Genomic DNA, 21266 nt, shown 5'->3' on the forward strand with positions numbered 1-21266 from the left:
TAGAAGTTTGATAATTTATTGATGTTTTCAAAGAAATGGAAAATACATATTTTTAATTGTACAGATAAAATTCAACCAAATAGATCTTATTCTGAAGCAGAACAAGAACCTCCACAACTTTGGAATATTTAAAATCAATTGTGGTTTCTGACCACAGCAAGATCAATAACAGCTATTTAGAAAATACCAACATACTTGGAAATTTACAGAGTATACTACAAAATAACCAATGTGTCAGGGGGAAAAAAAGTCTAGAGAAACTAGGAAATACTTTGAAGTCAATGAAAAATGAAAATGAGCGTGTAAAACTTTGTGGAATTCAGCTATAAAAGTGTTCAGGTAGAAATTTTTAAAAGTGATGATTTATGTTAGAATATATTAGAAAAGAGAAGTCTCAGCTGAATGATCCTAACTTGCAATTTAAGGAGGTAGAAAAATAGTAGCAAATTAAAACCAGAAACTATCAAGGAAAAGAAACTAATAAAGGGAAGACAGTCAAGGAAATCAAGGGTGCAGCATCAGTGCTGAGGCTGGGGGAGGGTATGCTCAGGACATAATGCTGAGCTCCTGAAAGGATTGCCAGCCCCTTGAAGCCAGGGTCTTGGCCAGAAGCACACACCATCTTGTCCCTGGAGGGCACTGTCTTCAGTGTGTAGCTCCAGGTCCATCCTGGACCTGTTTGATAAGAACCAGGTCCTTTAGGATTTCCTGACATCAGTGCTCCAGAAGGATTTCAAACTGCATGTGAAAGAGCTCGTTGAAGGAATTGCTGGGGAAGCATGAATTTTCTATGTGCTTCTCCTGGATATGCTCTTGTATTCCTTGTGCAGAGTGACTGATTTTCTGAAAAGTCCTCACCTTGTAGATGTACTGGAGCCATGGTAGAAAAGCTGAACACAAATTTGGAATTATATCAAAGTTGGTTAAAATTACTAGCTGATTAAAAAATGTGTGGATTCCTTTGATCCAGAAACCTAATGTCCAAACTGTTAATGCTTGTCTTTGAAATCAGTGGAATCCATATGGAGAAGGAAAAGCATAAAAGGGCAATGGATCTTAATGTTAAAATCTTGGATTTGAGTGGTACCTTTCTTATGGGAAACAATTTTCCCAAGATGGATAAACATTTCTTATCAGTACGCATTTGTCGTAACTTCATACTTGATGGAGTTCACATAATAGTTGACCATCTGCATGCAGAAGCACCAGATGACTTGCATGAGAAGATGCTTAAAAATTTGTTCTTTATCTCAATGCAGGCCAATTAAATGTTTAGAAGAGTTACTCAACAGCAGAGACTTTATGGCAAACTTAGTGGGATATTTCACATTTTGCCACAAGGCTCTCCAAAGAACATGAGCTAAAATTTCAGAGACTGTCATGAGATTCCTTGAGAAACTATCTGACAAAATATTCTGAAGAAACTATAAAAGGTGCTTCGATGGTATGAGAAATAACAATAAAACTAAATCTTCAAATTCTGAATTAATGCCTTGGGATCTCCCTACTATGATGGTATGATTTGTGCAGAGATATAACATGGAGACCAGTTTCTATTGCCTATTTTTCTCCCTTGAAGCACAGATATTTTGTTCAACAAACTGTTGAAGATTTTGTTATCTGCAGAGCTGCCAGAAAAAGGAAAGGTGTAGTGTGGAGGTGTTTAAAAACTAGCTGTGGTTCATAAATCCGAAGAATTGTTGGGTTACATTCAATGTGATTTTTTTTTTCAGCAAACAATCTACATTAAAATCACTGTTTTACAGTCTGTGGAGGTTGATTTAAAGAAGATGGAGACTATTAACTTCTTCCAGTTGTAGCTCTTAAGCTGAATCTTCTCCATTTCTTAAGGAATTCACCAATTTTATTAACTCCTGGAATGATGAAATCTTCTCCATGAAATGGAACATACTGTACATTCTATGCTGGGATGTACTTATTACCAACATGTCAATTGGACCAGATATCCAACTGATTTTGCTGAGGTTTCTTTTATACCACTGGAGTATTTTGTGAACTATTATCTAGTGATTAACCAATTTGCCAGACATCATCAAACGGGGAAGCCATGCTGAAAGATATGTATCATCTTTGTGGATTTAAAAAGACTTGTGCTGAAGTTGATAGGCAACTTCAGCTCTTTTATGCCACTCTGGATTGTCTGCCATGGAAGCATCCCCTGAGAAGGTCAACCCCAGATATCCTCAGGGAAGTGCAGAGTAAAGTTTATGGCTTACCAAACATTACAAATACTGCCCACTGCTGTGATTCAGCCACCTTGTGGGCCATGGTGCCAAATATTACTCCTATCTGGTGTCCAGGACACTAACTTCTATGGTTTGGAAGGAAGGTATTCTACAGAATCCTAATAACAGGCTACAGGTAAGTACCATTATATGGGGATGCTATCACATGTTAAGAGCAAAGAGCCAATTTTCATGATTCCACGAACTCAAAAGGGCTCTATTGTTAAGTATGTTTGGAAAATGCCACATAAGTATTGAAGTGTCCTTGTACATATCAGAAAAACTGCAGTCATGAAACATATTTAGTATTGAATATTTAATTCAATATTTCATGAAAATATTTGACTATACGACCACTTCCTTTTTTGGAGTACATATTGATAATATTTTTTTCAGAACACTGGAAAATAAAAGCTAAAAGCATTCAGATAGAAACAACAGTCTTACATATAGAGGGTTAAAAGTAATGTTATCACAGAAAACAGTTGTTCATCAGCATCAAAAACCAAAGACAATGAAAAAATGTTTGGCAATGATTGAGATGCAAAATGATATCTCCAGATACTAAGTATTCAAAAAGAAATCTCAACTTTGTACATTTAACTGTTTTAAAAATAATCTTGACCAATACTCAAGGAAAAGAAAATATTTAATGAACTTTTGAGAATGCAAGGGTCAGTTTCTCTTTTCATAATAACATCTGGATAAATTATAATAGCAAATTACTTAATTAGGAATGTTTTTCCTACTGATTGAAATAAATACATAAGCACATGCAGTTCTCTGGGAAAAATTCTCTTCTGAGATTATGGTTTATCATCACCTTCCAAAAATCAAATTTGAAGACCTTATGATTATATGTAAACATTAATAGATAACCTGAGAAAGAGCTGGGTGGAAGTAAATAAAGTTTTATGTGGCTGCAAGAAAGTCAAGGAAATCAAGAACAGATGAATTAATGAAACCAAAAACTAGTTCTTTGAAAAGACCAATAGAATTAATAAAGCTTTAGCCAGACTGATAGAAAAAATTAGAAAACACAAAAATTACAACATAAAGAACAAAGAAAGGGAAGAAAGAGGAAGCTTACTACAGAACCTATATACATCATAGCATAACAAAAATATTACACAAAACTTTATGCTAATAAATTCAACAACTTCAGTGGAATCGTCAAATTTCTTAAAGTACCTAAGCTAACAAAGATCACAAAGATTAGTCTTGAAGAAATGTTACCTGAAGCAATGCCTACATTATATATATAATTTATACAAAAATAAATGTATATAATATATAAATATTATGTGTGTGTGTGTGTATGTGTGTGTGTGTGTGTGTGTGTGTGTGTGTATACATAATGTATATGATAATTCCAGGGTCAGATTCAATGGCTTCACTAACAAAGTTATCATTACTAATTAGGAAAGAAATAATGCCAACACTGTGCAATTCAAACAGAAATTTGAGGAAGGGGAAACTTCTTATCTCATTTTAGGAGACTAGCATTACCTCAACACCCAAACAGACAAATATATTATGAGAAAAGTAAACTATCAACCAATATCTACTGTTTATAGACACAAGCATTCTTTAGAAATTATCGGGAAGTCAAACCTCGCAATATTTTCAAAGGATGCTAAATTTCACCTGCTATAGATTTTCTAGAAATCAATGTTTGAATATTGGAAAATCAACCACAATATTATGACAATACACACTCAGCAGAATGTCAGATTCATACTGTGAAATTTGCAAAACATGTATTTTATAACATACCTGTATTGGAAATATATAAAGCACCCTTACAACTCAATTAGAAGAGACAAATAACATCCTTTCATAAAAGGGAAAAGATTTGACCAGTTTCATTAAAGCAGAAGTATAAAAGGCCAATAAGCATGGGAAAAGATTCTTAACATTATTAGTCATCAGGAAAATACATATTACAACCACAATATTATGACAATACACACTCAACAGAATGGCAAAAATAAAATACTAACAAAATCATATCCCAGCAAAAATGTGGAGCAATGAAATACGTCATATATTGCTAATGGTAATGCAAAATTGTACAACTGCTTTGAAAAATTCTTTAGCAATTTCTTAGAAAAATAGACACGTACTTCCACATTTATAATCACTTTCCTAGGTATGAAATGGTGTACTACTTGAAATAGAAAGAATGAACTACTGATAAATACAAGAACATGAATGATTCTCAAATGACTACTGTTAAAGGAAAAAAGCCAGAAACAAAATGCTCCTTTATATATAATTCCATTAATATGACTTCTTAGAACAGTCAAAATTAAAGTTACAGAAAATGATCTAGTAGTTTTTGGAAGAGGAGATTGATTAGCCAAATTCCATGAGAGAACTTAAAGAACTTAAGAAATAGTCTGTAACTTGACTATTTTGGCAGTAACATTGCTATATAGATTTATCCAAATTCATGGAACTGTATGCATTAAAGCATACTTAAAATATTGTTTTAGTTTAAGGTGATCTTTCTCAAAATTCCTGTGTATTCTTGTTCAGCATATACACATTGAAAATACAATCCTTTTTTTTTGTTGTTTTGTTGGCTGCATCCATACCATGTGGAAATTTCTGGACTAGGCAAAGAACCTGTGCCATAGCAGTACCCTAAGCTACTGCAGTGACAGTGTTGGATCCTTAACCTGCCACACCACAAGAGAACTCCCAAATACAGTCCTTTTATAATTTATATTTCTTCTTTTCTCATTTTTGCCATAACTTGGGCAATGTATTTATTTTCTTAAAATTATGTGTGTATATATATATATATATATATATATATATATATATAGTTTTATATATATAAAGTTTTATTTTATATATATACTTATATATATAGTTTATTATAGATATACTTTTTATTTTTATATATATATAGTTTTATTCTGTATATATTTTTGTTTGGCCTAAGGAGCATTAAATATGATGGAGCTCAGAGCAGCTAATAGGTGATCACTCAGTTGCTTAATATTTTCTCTTTGGGTATACATAAGGCTCAACTCCAGTTATCCTGCATTTTATTTCTTATTTTAGTTATTACACTTTTAAAATATTTTCCCACTTGTATTGAGGTGTAATTGAGAAATAGAATTGTAAGATATTTGAAGGGTAGAACGTGATGATTTGATATATGTACACATGGTGAAAAGAATCCCCCCAATGAGTTAATTAGTACATCCATCAACTCACATATTTTCCTTTTTTTTCCTGTGAGAACATTTAAGTTCTACTTTCTTAGTTAATTCCAGTCATACAAAACAATATTACCAACTATAGTCACCCTGTTATACACCAGATCTTCTTACTTTAACTATATTATAACTGAAAGTTTGTGTTCTTTTAGCTTCCATTTTAGTATTTAATTTAATTTTATTTTATCGTTATTAAAGTATAGTTGATTTACAATGTTTCCAGTTCTGTTGTACAACAAAGTGACCCAATCACACACATTTCTCTGTGCTGTACAATAAGAGCCCATTGCCAATCCATTCCAAATATAACAGTTTGCATCCCCAAAACCCCCCAAATCTCCATCCACATCAAGCATTCTATTTGTCATATTTAACTATAAAAATGGTAAATTTCCAAAGGAATTAAGCCACATGTTTCAAATAATTATGATTTATAATTCAGATGACCTTAAGTGTATTGGAATATTTTATATATTTAAATTCAACAGCAGAAAAGTCATTTGAGTCGTGTAATAAAAGAAAAAAATAATGACAAATGAAAAATATGGGGAAAAAAGATTTGTTGTAAAAAAGTCAAGTAGATTAATAATTCCTGTAGTAGACATAGGTAAATAGTACATGATGAATGATAGAGAAATAGTTAATAGACAGTAAATAATAGAGGAATACTTAAAGTAAATTTCAAACTTTCTACTATGAAAAAAAAAGTCCTTCTTTATTTCATTTTTCTTGTCCTTTCTAATCTTTTTGTTACCTGTTATGGACTGAATTTCTATGTTGCAATCCCAACCTCCAAAGTGGCTGTATTTAGGGACAGGGCCTTTAGGAGTAATCAAGATTAAATGAGTTAATAAGGATGGGATCCTTATCCCATAGGACTGCCTGGTGCCTTTATAAGAAGATGCGGAGACTTCAAATCTTTCACTCTGTCTGTTTCTCTTTCTCTTTCTCTCTCTCCACACACTGAGAAAAGACCTGTGTAAAATCACAGCAGGAAGGAAACAGTCTGCAAGCCAAGAAGAGAGTCCCAATTGGAAAACAAACTCTCCAGTACCTTGGGCTTGGATTTCTAGCCTACAAAACTCAGAGAAAATTTTCTGTGACTTACATCCCCCAGTTGGTGGTATATTGTTATGGCAGCTCTAGCAGATCAATATAACACCTATTGTCCCAATGAACCCTTTTTAACGCCTGAAATAGAAGACACCATCCCTTTTACTTAGTCACAAATTGCCAGATATATTCTGTATCATTGCTAGGATATTGTTTCATTTGCTAGGGATACAGCAGTGTACTAAACCGATAAAAATTCCAACCTCATAGAGCTTATATTCTAGTAGAAAAGAGAAAAGTAAGAAGGAAATAATTGTAGGGGGTGCTACTATAAAGATGTGTGGAGCCCTTTCTGAGAAGACAGTTGTACAGAAATGTGGATGAAAGGAGTGAGGGGATCACGTGACTGAGAAGTGGAAGAGGATACATAGCAAGTGCAAAAGCCTCGAGGTAGTGCCATGTTTGGTACATCAGAAGAATCGCCCAGATACTGGCATCTTGAGCTGTGTGAGCAAGTGAGAGAGTTAGAACAACAATTAGGAGAATAACTATGCCAAGAATTTTGGAGAGAGTGTTAGAAGAGTTGTGACCACCATCTGAGAAGAGTTTTAAGATGCTATTTGGGCCACGATTTGAATAACTGAATTGAAGAGGGCAAAAGTGGGGGGTGAAGGAAAACAACCAAGGTGTTGTTAATAAAAAATTATTATTATTTTCTCATTTTTAATTCTTCAACCATGTTCAATGGGGGCTGGCCTCTCAAAGGTTGCTGTTGAAGAATAAGAAGTAAAAATGATACAACATGAGTTAATTCTCAAGTTGGTATAAGCAGTTTTCAGGGATTCAGATGAAGTGAGTTTTCCCATAAACATATTGACTTCAATCCTCAAAGATTTAGTTAGACCAGCATCAAATTTTGACAAAATTAAATCCTATTCTACAAAGAAACTCTGATTCTGAAGTCAGTAGTAATACATATGCATTTTAAAAATACAAATGTTTATTTTAGTAGCCATTGGTTGTTCATGAAATAAAGCCAATTACATAAGGTTATTAGCAGTTTTTACAGCCATATGAAGTACAGTCACCTGAGTAATGCCCAACATCAACTAAGAAATTTCATCTTGAAAAAGAAATGAAATAGCATCCCATTTGTCAAACATCTAGGAAGAAATAGTATCATTGATACATCAAACAGTAAACATTAAGTTTTTATATGTGTGTGTTGTGTGTGTGCTGAGTTTGAAAGAATTACTTCCATATACTGAAAAAGAAATGTTTACATTCATGTAACCTTGAATATACACTTCTGAAGTAACTGTTAGCCAATGAAATGTCATGAATCATAGCCATTTTTATGGCTATCTTGTGTTAAACAATTAAATTATTGTGTCTAAATGACACAATAATGTCAGTATTTCCCAAATCAAGTTTACTGCCCTTCCTAAAAAAATATACATCATTGATTGTCCTTGAGAGCTCATATTTTGCCAGGCCAAAATTTGTGAGAAATACAGTATTTTGTTAATAGTAATAGTCAATTTTCTGGCTTTCCCTGAATCTACCAAGTTTCCTGAATTATTTTCAACCTCTAAGCACTGCACACATATACTACCATATGTAATTGTGCTTCTTTACTCTTTCCATATCAGCAATGACCACATAGAACTGCTGTGTTTCTTATGCAGACTCTTTCTTCATTATCCAATAGATTTCAATATGTCTGCATTGAAAAGCACTGCCCATCAAATTCTATAAAACTAATGTAACATCTCACAATGCTGTCAGTGCCCAATCAGAGTCCTTAAGACACTGGTGTTTGGACTTTTTTCTTCCAAAGTCTTACTCTATTTTGAGAAAACTGAGCTAGTGAATTCTCCAAATAATGTGCACTCTGTTGTATCTAAATGGAAACTATTCTGTCCTTATATGTAAACATGACGTGCCAAGCTCCTGCACATCAATTCTCTGTTCAAATAAATTTCTTATCATGAAAATCTTTAGCCCTTGATTAGATAAAAAAGCAAAAACCTTCAATCTGCTGCCTACAAGAAACTTGCCTTAGGACAGAGGACACATATAGATTGAAAGTGAGGGGATGGGAAAAGATATTCCATGCCAAAGGACAAGACAGGAAAGCAGAAGTTGCAATACTCATATCAGACAAAATAGACTTAAAATGAAGGCCATAAAGAAAGACAAAGACAGACACTATTTAGTGGTTAAAGGATCCATTCAAGAAGAAGATATTACAATCATCAACATATATGCCCCAAATATAGGAGCATCCAGATACATAAAACAAATATTAACAGATATAAAAGGAGAAATTGACAGGAATACAATCATAGTAGGAGACTTTAACACCCCACTCACATCAATTGACAGATCCTCTAGACAGAAAATCAATAAAGCAGCAGAGATCCTAAAGCAAACAAAAAAAGTTAGACTTAATTGACATTTTTAGGACATTACATCCAAAAAAAAAAAAAAAATCAGAATACACGTTCTTCTCAAGTGCGCCTGGAACATTCTCAAGAATTGATCACATGCTGGGGCACAAAGCTAACCTCAACAAATTTAGGAATATAGAAATTATTTCAAGTATCTTCTCTGACCACAATGGCATGAAACTAGAAATGAACCCTGGAAAAGAAGTGAGAAAAAACCTACTACATGGAGACTAAACAACATGCTACTAAAAAGCTCATGGGCCAATGAGGAAATCAAGAAAGAAATTTAAAAGATACCACAAGACAAATCATAACAAAGACACAACCTCTCAAAAATGTATTGCATGCCACAAAAGCAATGCTCAGAGGGAAGTTCATAGCAATACATGCCTTCCTGAAAAAGAAGAAAAATCTCAAATTGACAACCTCACTCACTGCCTAAATGAATTAGAAAAAGAAGAATAAACAAGACCTAAAGTCAGCAGAAGGAAGGAAATCATAAAGATCAAAGAGGAATTCAATAAAATAGAGATTCAAAAAACAATAGAAAAAAAATCAATAAAGCCAAGAGCTCCTTCTTTGAAAAGGTAAACAAAATTGACAAACCTCTGGCTAGACTCACTAAAAAGAGACAAGAAAGAATCCAAATAAATAAGAAATGAAAAAAGAGAAATCACAACAGATACTGCAGAAATACAAAAAACCATGTGAGAATACTATGAACAATTATATGCCAACAAATTTGACAATAGGAAGAAATGGACAACTTTTCTGGAGTCTTACAGCCTGCCAAAACTGAATCAAGAAGAAATAGAACTGAAAAGACTGATCACCAGAAATGAAATTGAATATGTCATAAAAACACTCCCTACAAATAAAAGTCCAGGACCAGATGGCTTCACAGGTGAATTCTACCAAACATACAAAGAGGAGCTGGTGCCCATCCTCCTTAAACTTTTTTAAAAGGTTGAAGAAGAAGGAACATTCCCAAAGACGTTCTATGAAGCTACCATCACCCTCATTCCAAAACCAGACAGACACCACCAAAAAAGAAAACTATAGGCCAGTATCTTTGGTGAATAGAGATGCAAAAATTCTCAACAAAATTATAGCCAACCAAATCCAACAACATATCAAAAAGATCATACACCATGACCAGGTGGGATTCATACCAAGTTCACAAGGATGGTTCAACATATGCAAATCAATCAACGATATACACTATATTAACAAAATAAAAGTCAAAAACCATATGGTCATCTCAGTAGATGCAGAAAAGCATTTGACAAAGTCCAACATCCATTTATGATAAAAACTGTCACCAAGTGGATATAAAGGGAACATTCCTTAACATAATAAAAGCCATTTATGACAAACCCACAGCAAATATAATACTCAATGGAGAAAAGCTGAAAGCCTTCCCACTAAAATCTGGAACAAGACAGGGATGTCCACTCTCACCAGTGTTACTCAACATACTATTGGAAGTCCTAGCCACAGCAATCAGACAAACAAAAGAAATAAAAGTATCCAAATAGGAAGAGAAGAGATAAAACTGTCACTGTATGTAGACGACATGATACTAAACATAGAAAACCCTAAAGACTCAACCCAAAAACTACTTGAACTGATAAACAAGTTCAGCAAAGTAGCAGGATATAAAATTGCCATTCAGAAATCAGTTGCATTTCTGTATACTAACAATGAAACTTTAGAAAAGGAATACAAAAACACAATACCTTTTAAAATTGCACCCCAAAAAATCAAATACCTGGGAATACACCTGACCAAGGAGGCAAAAAACCTATATGCTGAGAAATATAAAACATTAATCAAGGAAATTAAAGGGGATTCACAAAAATGGAAAGATTATTCCATGTTCCTGGATTTGAAAAATTAATATTGTAATAATGGCCATACTACCCAAAGCAATCTACAGATTCAATGCAATCCCTATCAAGTTACCAATGACATTTTTCATAAAACTATTACAAACAATCCAAAACTTTATATGGAACCACAAAAGACCCAGAATTAACAAAGCAATCCTGAGAAACAAAAACCACGCAGGAGGCATAACTCTTTCAGACTCAAGCAATATTACAAAGCCACAGTCATCAAGACAGTGTGGTACTGGTACCAAAACAGACAGACAGACCAATGGAAAAGAATATAGAACCCAGAAATAAACCCAGACATATATGGTCAATTAATCTTTGACAAAGGAAGCAAGAGCATAAAATGGGAAAAAGACAGTTTTTTCAGCAAGTATTGCTGGGACACCTGGACAGCTGCATGCAAATCAATGAAACTAGAACACACCCTCACACCATGCACAAAAATAAACTCAAGATGGCTGAAAGACTTAAATATAAGACAAGACACCATCAAACTCCTGGAAGAGAACATAGGCAAAATATTCTCTTCTCAGGTCAGTCTCCCAAAGCAACAGCAATAAAAGCAAAGATAAACCAATGGGACCTAATCAAACTGACAAGCTTTTGCACAACAAACGAAACCAAAAAGAAAACAAAACTCCAACTTGCAGAATGGGAGAAAATAGTTTGAAATGATGCAATGGACAAGGGCTGAATCTCTAGAATATACAAGCAATTTATACAACTCAACAGCAAAAAACCCAACAACACAATGGAAAAATGGGCAAAAGACCTGAATAGACATTTCTCCCAGGAAGATATACAAATGGCAAACAAGCAATATGAAAAAATGCTCAACATCCCTGATTATTAATGTCCATCAAAACTAGAACGACGCACCACCTTGCACCAGTCAGAATGGCCATCATTAATAAGTCCACAAATAACAAATGCTGGAGGGGGTGTGGAGAAAAGGCAACCCTCCTGCACTTTTGGTGGAAATATAAGCTGGTACAGCTACTATGGAGAACAGTATGGAGATACCTTAGAAATCTATACTTAGAACTAACATATGACCCAGCAATCCCACTCCTGGGCATATATCCAGACAAAACTTTCCTTAAAAAAGACACATGTACCCACATGTTCATTGCAGCTCTAGTCACAATAGCCAAGACATGGAAACAACCCAAATGTCCATCAACAGATGACCGGATTAGGAAGATGTGGTATATATACCCAATGGAATACTATTCAGCCATAAAAAAGAACAAAATCATGCCATTTGCAGCAACATGGATGGAACTAGAGACTCTCATCCTGAGTGAAGTAAGTCAGAAAGAGAAAGAGAAATACCTTATGATATCACTTATGTCTGGTATCTAATATACAGCACAAATGAACCATTCCATAGGAAAGAAAATCATGGACTTGGAGAACAGTGGTTTCCTGGGGGAGGGAGAAGGAGTGAGATGGATTGGGAGCTTGAGGTTAATGGATACAAACCATTGATTTTGGAATGGACTAACAATGAGATCCTGATGTATAGCATTGAGAACTATGTCTAGATACTTAAAACGCATCACGACAATGGGAGAAAAAATTACGTATACATGTATGTGTAACTGGCTCCCCATGCTGTACAGTGGGAAAAAAAAATTGTGTTGGGGAAAATAACAATGAAAAATAAATTAAAAAAAGAAAATCCTTAGCCTTAAAGTCTCTGAATGAGTCAAATGATTGAATATATGTATAACTTGAAACAGGTCAAAATGTTTGAATATCAATCATACATATATATCATACCAAATTATATACCTAAGAATCCAAGTCACCTAGGTAAACCATTAGTGAGTGGATTAGGGATGGGGATATGATGAAATCTGGACCAGTAAGACCTGAAAGTCAATCTACAGAGGAAATGCAGGAAAAATGTACTTATTTCTAAAATGAAACAATATAACAAATAGTTCCTCTGTGTCAATAAATTCCTGAAACTGTTATAGCCATCCGTGACCACAAGGGGACTGCCTCCCTCTTACTTGATGATGGCAGTGGGTGAGAAATAGAAAGTACCTGGGACAGTAATAATCGAGCTGGATATTGAAGCTCAGAACTCGTATTACTCTTAACTCTCCCAAAGCTGTCATGAAATAGGAATGTGTAAGTAATGAGAGAATTAGGTAATTTATACCAAAAACCCTACTTTTTTGCTACAATTTATTATAATTTATATGGTATTATTTAGTGAAGAATCATCAATTGATCATAAACTCCGTGACTCAGTAGCTAGTCTCCAAGAAATTTCTTAATAATGTGTATGTTGAAGAAACTCAACAGCTAGGAAACCAAGGATTTTGACAATTAAGTGAAAATGGCCTATTAAGGACAAATCTAATCAGGATTGAAAAAAATTTCCCTCCCATGATGGAAGGAGTCTAATATTTGCATGTAATTTATTTAGCTGTCTTCTATAGTGTTTTTGAAAATTACCTGAGTTGGACTCTGTTAAGTCTTTGTATTCCTAGTAGTCCCATAACACTTGATCGATATTAGGAATTGATAAATATCTGATGGACTGAAAAAAATTCTTCAACATGAATTGGTAAAAAGAAAACAAAACACAGCAACTACAACTTAATTCAATATTTTAATTGGAGGTAAAAATAGATATTTCTATTTATTAATGAAGAGCTTATGGAATTGGGATGAACTCTAAATTATATTGCTTTTGAGCTTTTAGAATTAATTTCATTACCCCCTCAATTAATAAAAAAATCCATCTAAAAAACAAGCTTTCTTATTTGAAAAAATCATTATTTTACCTATATTCTTATATTGTCCTAGTGTTATGCTTATTTAAACCCAAATTTGTTTGGTAAAATTAGTCATCCTATGTTTTTATTTCCTGCAATGGGCTTACTAGAAATTTAATGATACATAAGTTAATACCAACTTTTTTTGCAAGTCAATATATGGTTGAGGATTTTCTTTTTAATTTTGCAGATGATAGTGATTTGCAAATTTCAATTAGTAAGCTCAGAGTCAAATGTCCCTTGATAGTTAAGTCAGATTTCAGTGGTAATATTCTACCTGGCAGCTATGCTGAGATTCTTGGCATTGATGTAAAATCTGCCATGGCAATCTAGACATTCTTCCTTTGTTTTCTCTGAGAATTGGCTCTGTTCTTATTTTCTGCCATCATCCCAGTGAGACATTCAGAGAAATTGCCAGATGGCTCATCCTCTGAAGAACTCTCTGTAATCAGAAAGAATTTTGAAATAAAGCAAGCCTTGGCAGAAACTGGTTAGCAGAACTCATCATTATTGCTGTTGTTTGAAGATCTGTTGTCCTGTTCTGAAGGCAAAAATGCAATAGCTGAAAACACAGATTTCCATAGAGTTAGGTACTGTTAAGTTTATTTTATTTTATGAGAAACTTTAATTATGCTATTTAAAGCAAGATTAGTCCTTAGCATATATATAGCAGGAATGTCCAATTCAAACAAAAGAAGAAAGCTTTCAAATGATCTCTGTTTGATACTTTATTTATGAAGGGAATCAATCATAAGAAATCTGATAATTGAATATTCACTACAATTTTTGTATCATTTTGTGTCCTATATCATTCTGCATGTAGGGACTTATATTTTGCCTAATTATTTACCAAGTCAAGTACAAACTCTGAAACCTGAGTCATTTCTTATCTTACATTCATTGTTGCAATTCTGGCCCCCCATGTCTACTATCAATTCAATGTCGCTTCTTTATGCTATTTCCCTTACCTAGAATATACTTTCTCCTTAATGCCCAAATCCTTTGCTTACTTCATAATTCTCCCATTAAGTCTTTCAAATCCACAGCCACCAAAAATGATTATTTTTTCTCTAAGTTCCTTACACAATTGTGTATATGCTGCACAACATTTGTTAATATGCTACCTTAAAATAATCCTCAATGGAGTTCCCTGGTGGCCTAGTGGTTAAGGATCTGGCATTGTCACTCCTGTGGGTTTGATCCCTGGTCTGGAAACTTCTATATGCCACAGGTACAGACAAAATTAAAATAAAAACAAATTTTAAAAAAATTCCTTAGCCATTCTTAAGCAGAGCAGAAGATTCACAGGCCTCTGCCAACCTCCTCCACATTTTCATTTATCTTCTCAACCAAATATTCACATTATTAGCCATCCAGAAACAACTGAGATTGTGGCTTTCTTGTTCTCGAGCATTCCCTCCCTCTTCACTGTCTATAGAAAAAAGTCCACAGTTCTGAGTTTAGGATCTCTAGGTCTGATTTTTAAAATAATTACTCAGTTGCATACTGAAGGGGAACAATATTTGTCACCCTAAAATGTCTCTTTGGCATATGGATTATTTCGAGCTGAAAACAATCAAGGTGCAAAAGACTCAGGAAGAAATTTTGACCTTCCACTTAACTGTCTAAAGAGTGTAGCTGTGCGATCTGTTCCAAGAAGGGAGCTATTGCCATAGACAACTGTTGTATGAACCAGGTTTGGAGATGGGGAGGAACAGAGCAAAGTCTGTTAAAATTCCTCTCTGCGTCCCATGGTCTCAGGCTGGCCCAGCAAACATTTATTTTCCAAACATTTGCTTTTCCACCTTTATGTGAATTGTCTTCCTCCCCTTTAATGTCCCAAACCCCCATCCCTGACATCTCCTTTGTCTTTTTAGCTGAGGATGGTACTTAAGGTGAGGTTTTCGGCTGTTTTGTAAGTTACTCTTCTCTCCTGGGTCTCTCCCAAATAAACATTTTATCAGGCTTTTGTTAGATTTTCCCTCGTTAATCTGTCAGTTTAATTCTTAGACCAGCCAAAAGAGCCTAGTGTTACTGAGCCAGGTCCACTTGCTCCATGTGCAGCAATTCAAACGCCGAAATACTGAGGTCTGCAGCCAAGATAGAATTTATTCACAAGGCAGCCAAGCAAGGAGACTGGAGAACAACTCTCAGATCTGCCTCCCTAAAGGCAGGGGGGTTGGGATATTTATGGAATAAACAAAGTATTTTAAGTGGTGGGAAATGTGGTTGGAGGTAGGGAAAAAGAGAGATGATCGGTGTTTTGCACAGGCAGATCTGGGCTACTTGCTTGTGCGTGTTCAAAATGGAGGCTCTTAGCATGATCCGAAGATGGAGTTTTCCAGCCTTTGATGTCAAAAAGCCATTCAGACTCATCAGCTTAGGCCTACTTTTAGCATCAGCGGCCCCAACTAGACCCCTGCCAGCTTGCACAGAGCAGAAACTTACTCTCAGTTCCTATAAAACAACTGGGCTGTATGAAGCTGAGAAGGTATGCAATTAAAGAGAGAAAAAAAGAAAAAAAATTAATCAGTGAAAGTTTATAAGCAAAGGTTTTGTAACAAGCTGATCCCTTATCTGTTATTCTGTACACAAATTATGTTAGTTATCAGTTAGTTAGAATCTCTACGGGGCACAGTTTCACTAGAAGGGTGGAGGAAAATTTCTTCTTCCTTGACACCTGCTAAAGAGGTGACTTTGAAGCAATAGAACATTTTGCTTTTTGTTCCTTTCTTTTCATTTTGTTCCTGGAGAACCTGTTAAGTCATTGAACTAATTAATTTCAACATCAAAGATCAGACCATTGCAAGAGAAAATTTTTAAAAAAAACCCACATTATGGAGTTCCCGTAGTGGCGCAGTGGTTAACAAATCCGACTAGGAACCATGAGGTTGTGGGTTCGATCCCTGCCCTTGCTCGGTCGGTTAAGGACCCGGCATAGCCATGGGCTGTGGTGTAGGTTGCAGACATGGCTCGGATCCTGTGTTGCTGTAGCACTGGCGTAGGCTGGTGGCTACAGCTCCAATTCGATCCCTAGCCTGGGAACCTCCATATGCTGCGGGAGCGGCCCTAGAAAAGGCAAAAAGACAAACAAACAAACAAACAAACAAACAAAAAAACCCACATTATGATATTAAAAAAAGATTTTAAAATATAGTGATGCTTTGGGAAGTTATTAATTTGGAAATTATTCTAGATTCTTATAAAAAAGGCATGCAGCTTTTGCCAGGTATAAAACTACATGTTAGTAATGTTTAACATTATTTTTTGGTGATGCCCATGGCACAGTGTTCCCAGACTAGGGATAGAACCCACACCACAGCAGTGACATGAGCCACTGCAGTGACAATGCCAGATTCTTAACCCACTCTGCCACATGGTAACCCCTGTTCAAAACTTCTTTATTTCAAATATGTGAACCATTTACTGTTAGATTTCTGTCATTCCTTTTAAATAAATTCCTTGACGGATCAGAGATCTTTAACAAAGTCGTCTACAAAACAATTAGAAATAACTATATGCATAATTTTCAAAGTGAAATTCAGTAAAGTGTACTGAGTATCATAAGCTCTAGTTTTATTTTTAATGTTTTATTTGATCTAGATATCTTCAATTCCTTTTTTTTCTGCAATAATTAACTTTACCCTCTCAAATATTTTGTGGACATTTTGTGATGCCCCCAAGGTCTTTGAATTGCCTCACTGAACAGTGAGTTCAAGCACTTTCTCGGATTTCTTTTTCAAATCCAAATTCTAAAAGCTAAAGGCTGCAATTAAGATTTTTGACGATTCTCTTGTGGCCAGGGTTCATTCTTTGTTTTGAGATATACAAATCTAAGTCTATAATTTGAAATCGAACTACATAGAAGGAGGGCACAGCATGCAGCCTCCTTTTTTTTGTTTGTTTGTTTGTTTTTGCCATGGATCATGGTCAAGGCAGAATTGTTTTAAGTTTGGCATGTAGTTTCCTAGGTCAGTGCCTTCCTAATCACACAAAGGCACTTCGGTTGTGTGGTTATAGCTTTTTATCTATAGCCTTCTGATTGTGGTAGGAAAATCAGGTTCTTTGAAATCTGTGTTTTATGGCAATTTTTAACAGTCATTTTCTGATGTTTAGCTTAGAATCTGTTTTCAGTCCTCTTTCGCTTAAAGTTCTAATTAATCTCTTTCTGCCCAGTACAGTGGATTCCCTGTCTACAAATAAGAGCTCTCACCAAGGCAATGACCTATATTTCCTAGACTCACTATTCAGCTCACTTTCTTCCATAATCTTCAGCACCATCAATACGTCCCCTGCTTAGTCTATTCCCAAACTACTGCCCTTGAAAATCAAAGTTGACAGTGTTGGATATGAGGCAGAGTTGGCTGTAGGGGCAATTGCCAGTGCACAAGGTGATAATTAAGCCAGTACTTATTAAATCCATGTTTCACTCTATTTTGTCCAGAATGTAATTGCATTCAATATTTGCATCTATTTCCTGAGCATTAGCTTTTCTTTATGGAGGTCATATTCTCTTAGAACCAATCAAATATCCTCTGGTTCTTAATTCATATATAAATAAAATAAAATGGAAATAATATATTATTTCCATAAGAAACTTGTAGTTCAAATTTAAATAAAATGGAGCACTGTTACAAAAAAGGAAAATAACTTTACCTGGATATTTTAATTTTTAAAATTCATAAACTTCACTGAGATAACTTATAATAAAAACTCGACAATTTTAAATGTATATTTATTTTGATGATTTTTTATAATAAATTTCCCCACATACCTAACATTGCAATCAAGATATAGAACATTTTCATAACAAGAATGAATTACACTTATCCACTGGCCAAAACAAAAATAGATTAACTTTCTGCTACAAGTTATTAGAGAAATCCTTATTAGAATTTGCACACATTTAATCATTTATTTTCCCTATTGTGTTTCTATTTCTTCAGGTTTGTCTCTGGTCTCTATTTTTCTTCCTTTCATATGCATGTTTTCATTTAATTTTCCCTCCTATTACCAGTTTCTTAGAATGAAAACTTAGATCATTGATTTGAGACTTTATTCTTTTCTAATATGAGAATATGATGCCACAGATTTCTCTCTAAGCACTTTTTGGTTGCATCCAACAGGTTTTAATATTTTTTGTTTTTATTATCATTCAGTTATTATATTCTCCAATTATCCTAGTGATTTCTTCTTTAACTCATGGGCTATTTGGGGATGAGATTTTAAATTTCTGCTTATCTGTGGATTTTTTCTAGAAATCTTTTTCCTATTGATTTCTAATTTAGTTCTCTTGGGATCAAGAGCTACCCCAAATGATTTCTATTTTTTTAAGCTTATGAGTATGTTTTCATGGCATAGGATATAGTATATCTTTATAAATTTTCCATATATATGTGAAAAGAATGTGGTCCATTCTGTGCATTCTGTTATTATTGGGTCAAATGTTCTAATATGCATTTAGGAAAATTGGTCAATAGCATATTTTGAGATTTGTATATACTTTATTAATTTTCGGTCTATTTTTCCACCAATTACTGTGAAATAAATGGTGATATATCAAAAAATATCTATCAGTTGACTTATTTCTCCTAATAGATTGTCCAATTTTTCCTCTATATTTTTTGAAGTTCTATTTTTAGTGGTTTCACTTTTAGAATTATGTCTTTTTGATGATTTTACCCTGCATTATTAGGAAATGTCCTTCTCTATTCTAGTAATATTACTTCTTCTGACATTTACATTGACTGATTGAGTACAGCCACTCCAATTTTCTTATGATTAGAGTTCGTTTGTTATATCTTCTATTTTAATTTGCTACATAAAGTAATGTGGTTGTACGTAGCATAGAGCTGGGTCTTTCTTGTTCATCCAGCCTGACTATATCTATCCTTTAAGATCATTTTTATTAATGTAATTCTCAATTTGGTTTATATCTACTATCTTGTTATTTTTTTTCCTTTTTTTCTGAATCTGTACTCTGCTCCTTATTTCTTTTTGTTTTGCATACTTTTGAATTAAATAACATTTTTATTATTTGTTCTCTTCTATTGGCTTATGTGCAATAATTTTGTTTTGTTTTAGCAATTTCTTTACGGTTTATAATACACACCTCAGTTTATCACACTCTCCCTTTAGACCATACTGTAATAGCTCAGACCAAATATGAAAACATATATATAGCTCTATTCTTTGCATTTTCTTCTTCCTGCCAATTGTGCTATTGTAACCATACATTTTGATCCCATGTGTTATAAACCCCATTCCACTGTTAGTTTTTACTTTGTAAATTCTCTTTTAATAAATATTTAAAATGTGGACAATACCTTATATATTTACCACATATTTGCCAGTTCTAGTGCTTTTCTTTCTTTTGTATAGATCCATGTGAAAAACCTATTTTTAAAAATTTTTTTATTACTCAAATGAATTTATCACATCTGTAGTTGTATAATAATCATAACAATCCAATTTCACAGGATTTCCATCCCATAACACAAGCACATCCCCCCACCCCACAAACTGTCTCCTCCGGAGACCACAAGTTTTTCAATGTCTGTGAGTCAGCATCTGTTCTGCAAAGAAGTTCAGTCTGTCCTTTTTTCAGATTCCACATGTCAGTGAAAGCATTTGATGTTGGTGTCTCATTGTATGGCTGACTTCACTTAGCATGATAATTTCTAGGTTCATCCATGTTGCTAAAAACGCTGGCAATTTGTTCCTTTTAATGGCTGAGTAATATTCTATTGTGTATATGTACCACATCTTCTGCATCCACTCCTCTGTTGATGGACATTTAGGTTGTTTCCATATCTTGGATATTACAAATAGTGCTGCAATGAGTATCAGAGTACATGTGCCTTTGTGAGTCATGGTTTTCTCTGAATAGATGCCCAGGAGTGGGATTGCTGGGTCAAATGGTTGTTCTATTTTTAGTTTTCTGAGGCATCTCCATACTGTTTTCCACAGTGGTTGCACCAATTTACAATCCCACCAACAGTGTACTAGGGTTCCTTTTTCTCCACACCCTCTCCAGCACCTATTGTTTGTAGACTTTTGGATGATGGCCATTCTGGCAGGTGTAAGGTGGTACCTCACAGTGGTTTTGATTTACATTTCTCTAATAATGAGTGATGTTGAACATCTTTTCATGTGTTTTGTGGCCATCTGTATGTTTTCTTTGGAGAACTGTCTGTTTAAATCTTCTGCCAATTTTTTGATGGAGTTTTTTTTTTGGTATTGAACGGTAGGAGGTGTTTATTGATTTTGGAGATTAATCCCTTATCAGTTGATTCATTTGCAAATATTCTATCCCACTCTGTGGGCTGTCTTTTCATTTTGTTTAGGGTTTCCTTTGCTGTGCAGAAACTTTGGAGTTTAATTGGGTCCCATTTTTTTATTTTTGTTTTTACCATCATTAGTTGAAGAAGTGGATCTGAGAAGATGCTGCTGTCGTTTATGACAGGGAGAGTTTGGCCTATGTTTTCCTCTAAGAGTTTTATAGTGTCTGGTCTTATATCTAGGTCTTTAATCCATTTTGAGTTTATTTTTGTGTATGGTGTTAGGGAGTGTTCTAATTTCATTCTTT

General features: G+C 34.4%; 1 pseudogene; it reads left to right on the forward strand.

The window, feature by feature from the left end:
* LOC100523926 overlaps positions 879 to 21266 on the forward strand; it is a 117348-nt pseudogene continuing 96960 nt past the window's right edge.

The sequence above is a fragment of the Sus scrofa genome, chromosome 14 (genome assembly GCF_000003025.6).
Source record: "Sus scrofa isolate TJ Tabasco breed Duroc chromosome 14, Sscrofa11.1, whole genome shotgun sequence".
In the NCBI taxonomy this organism is placed as follows: Eukaryota; Metazoa; Chordata; class Mammalia; order Artiodactyla; family Suidae; genus Sus; species Sus scrofa.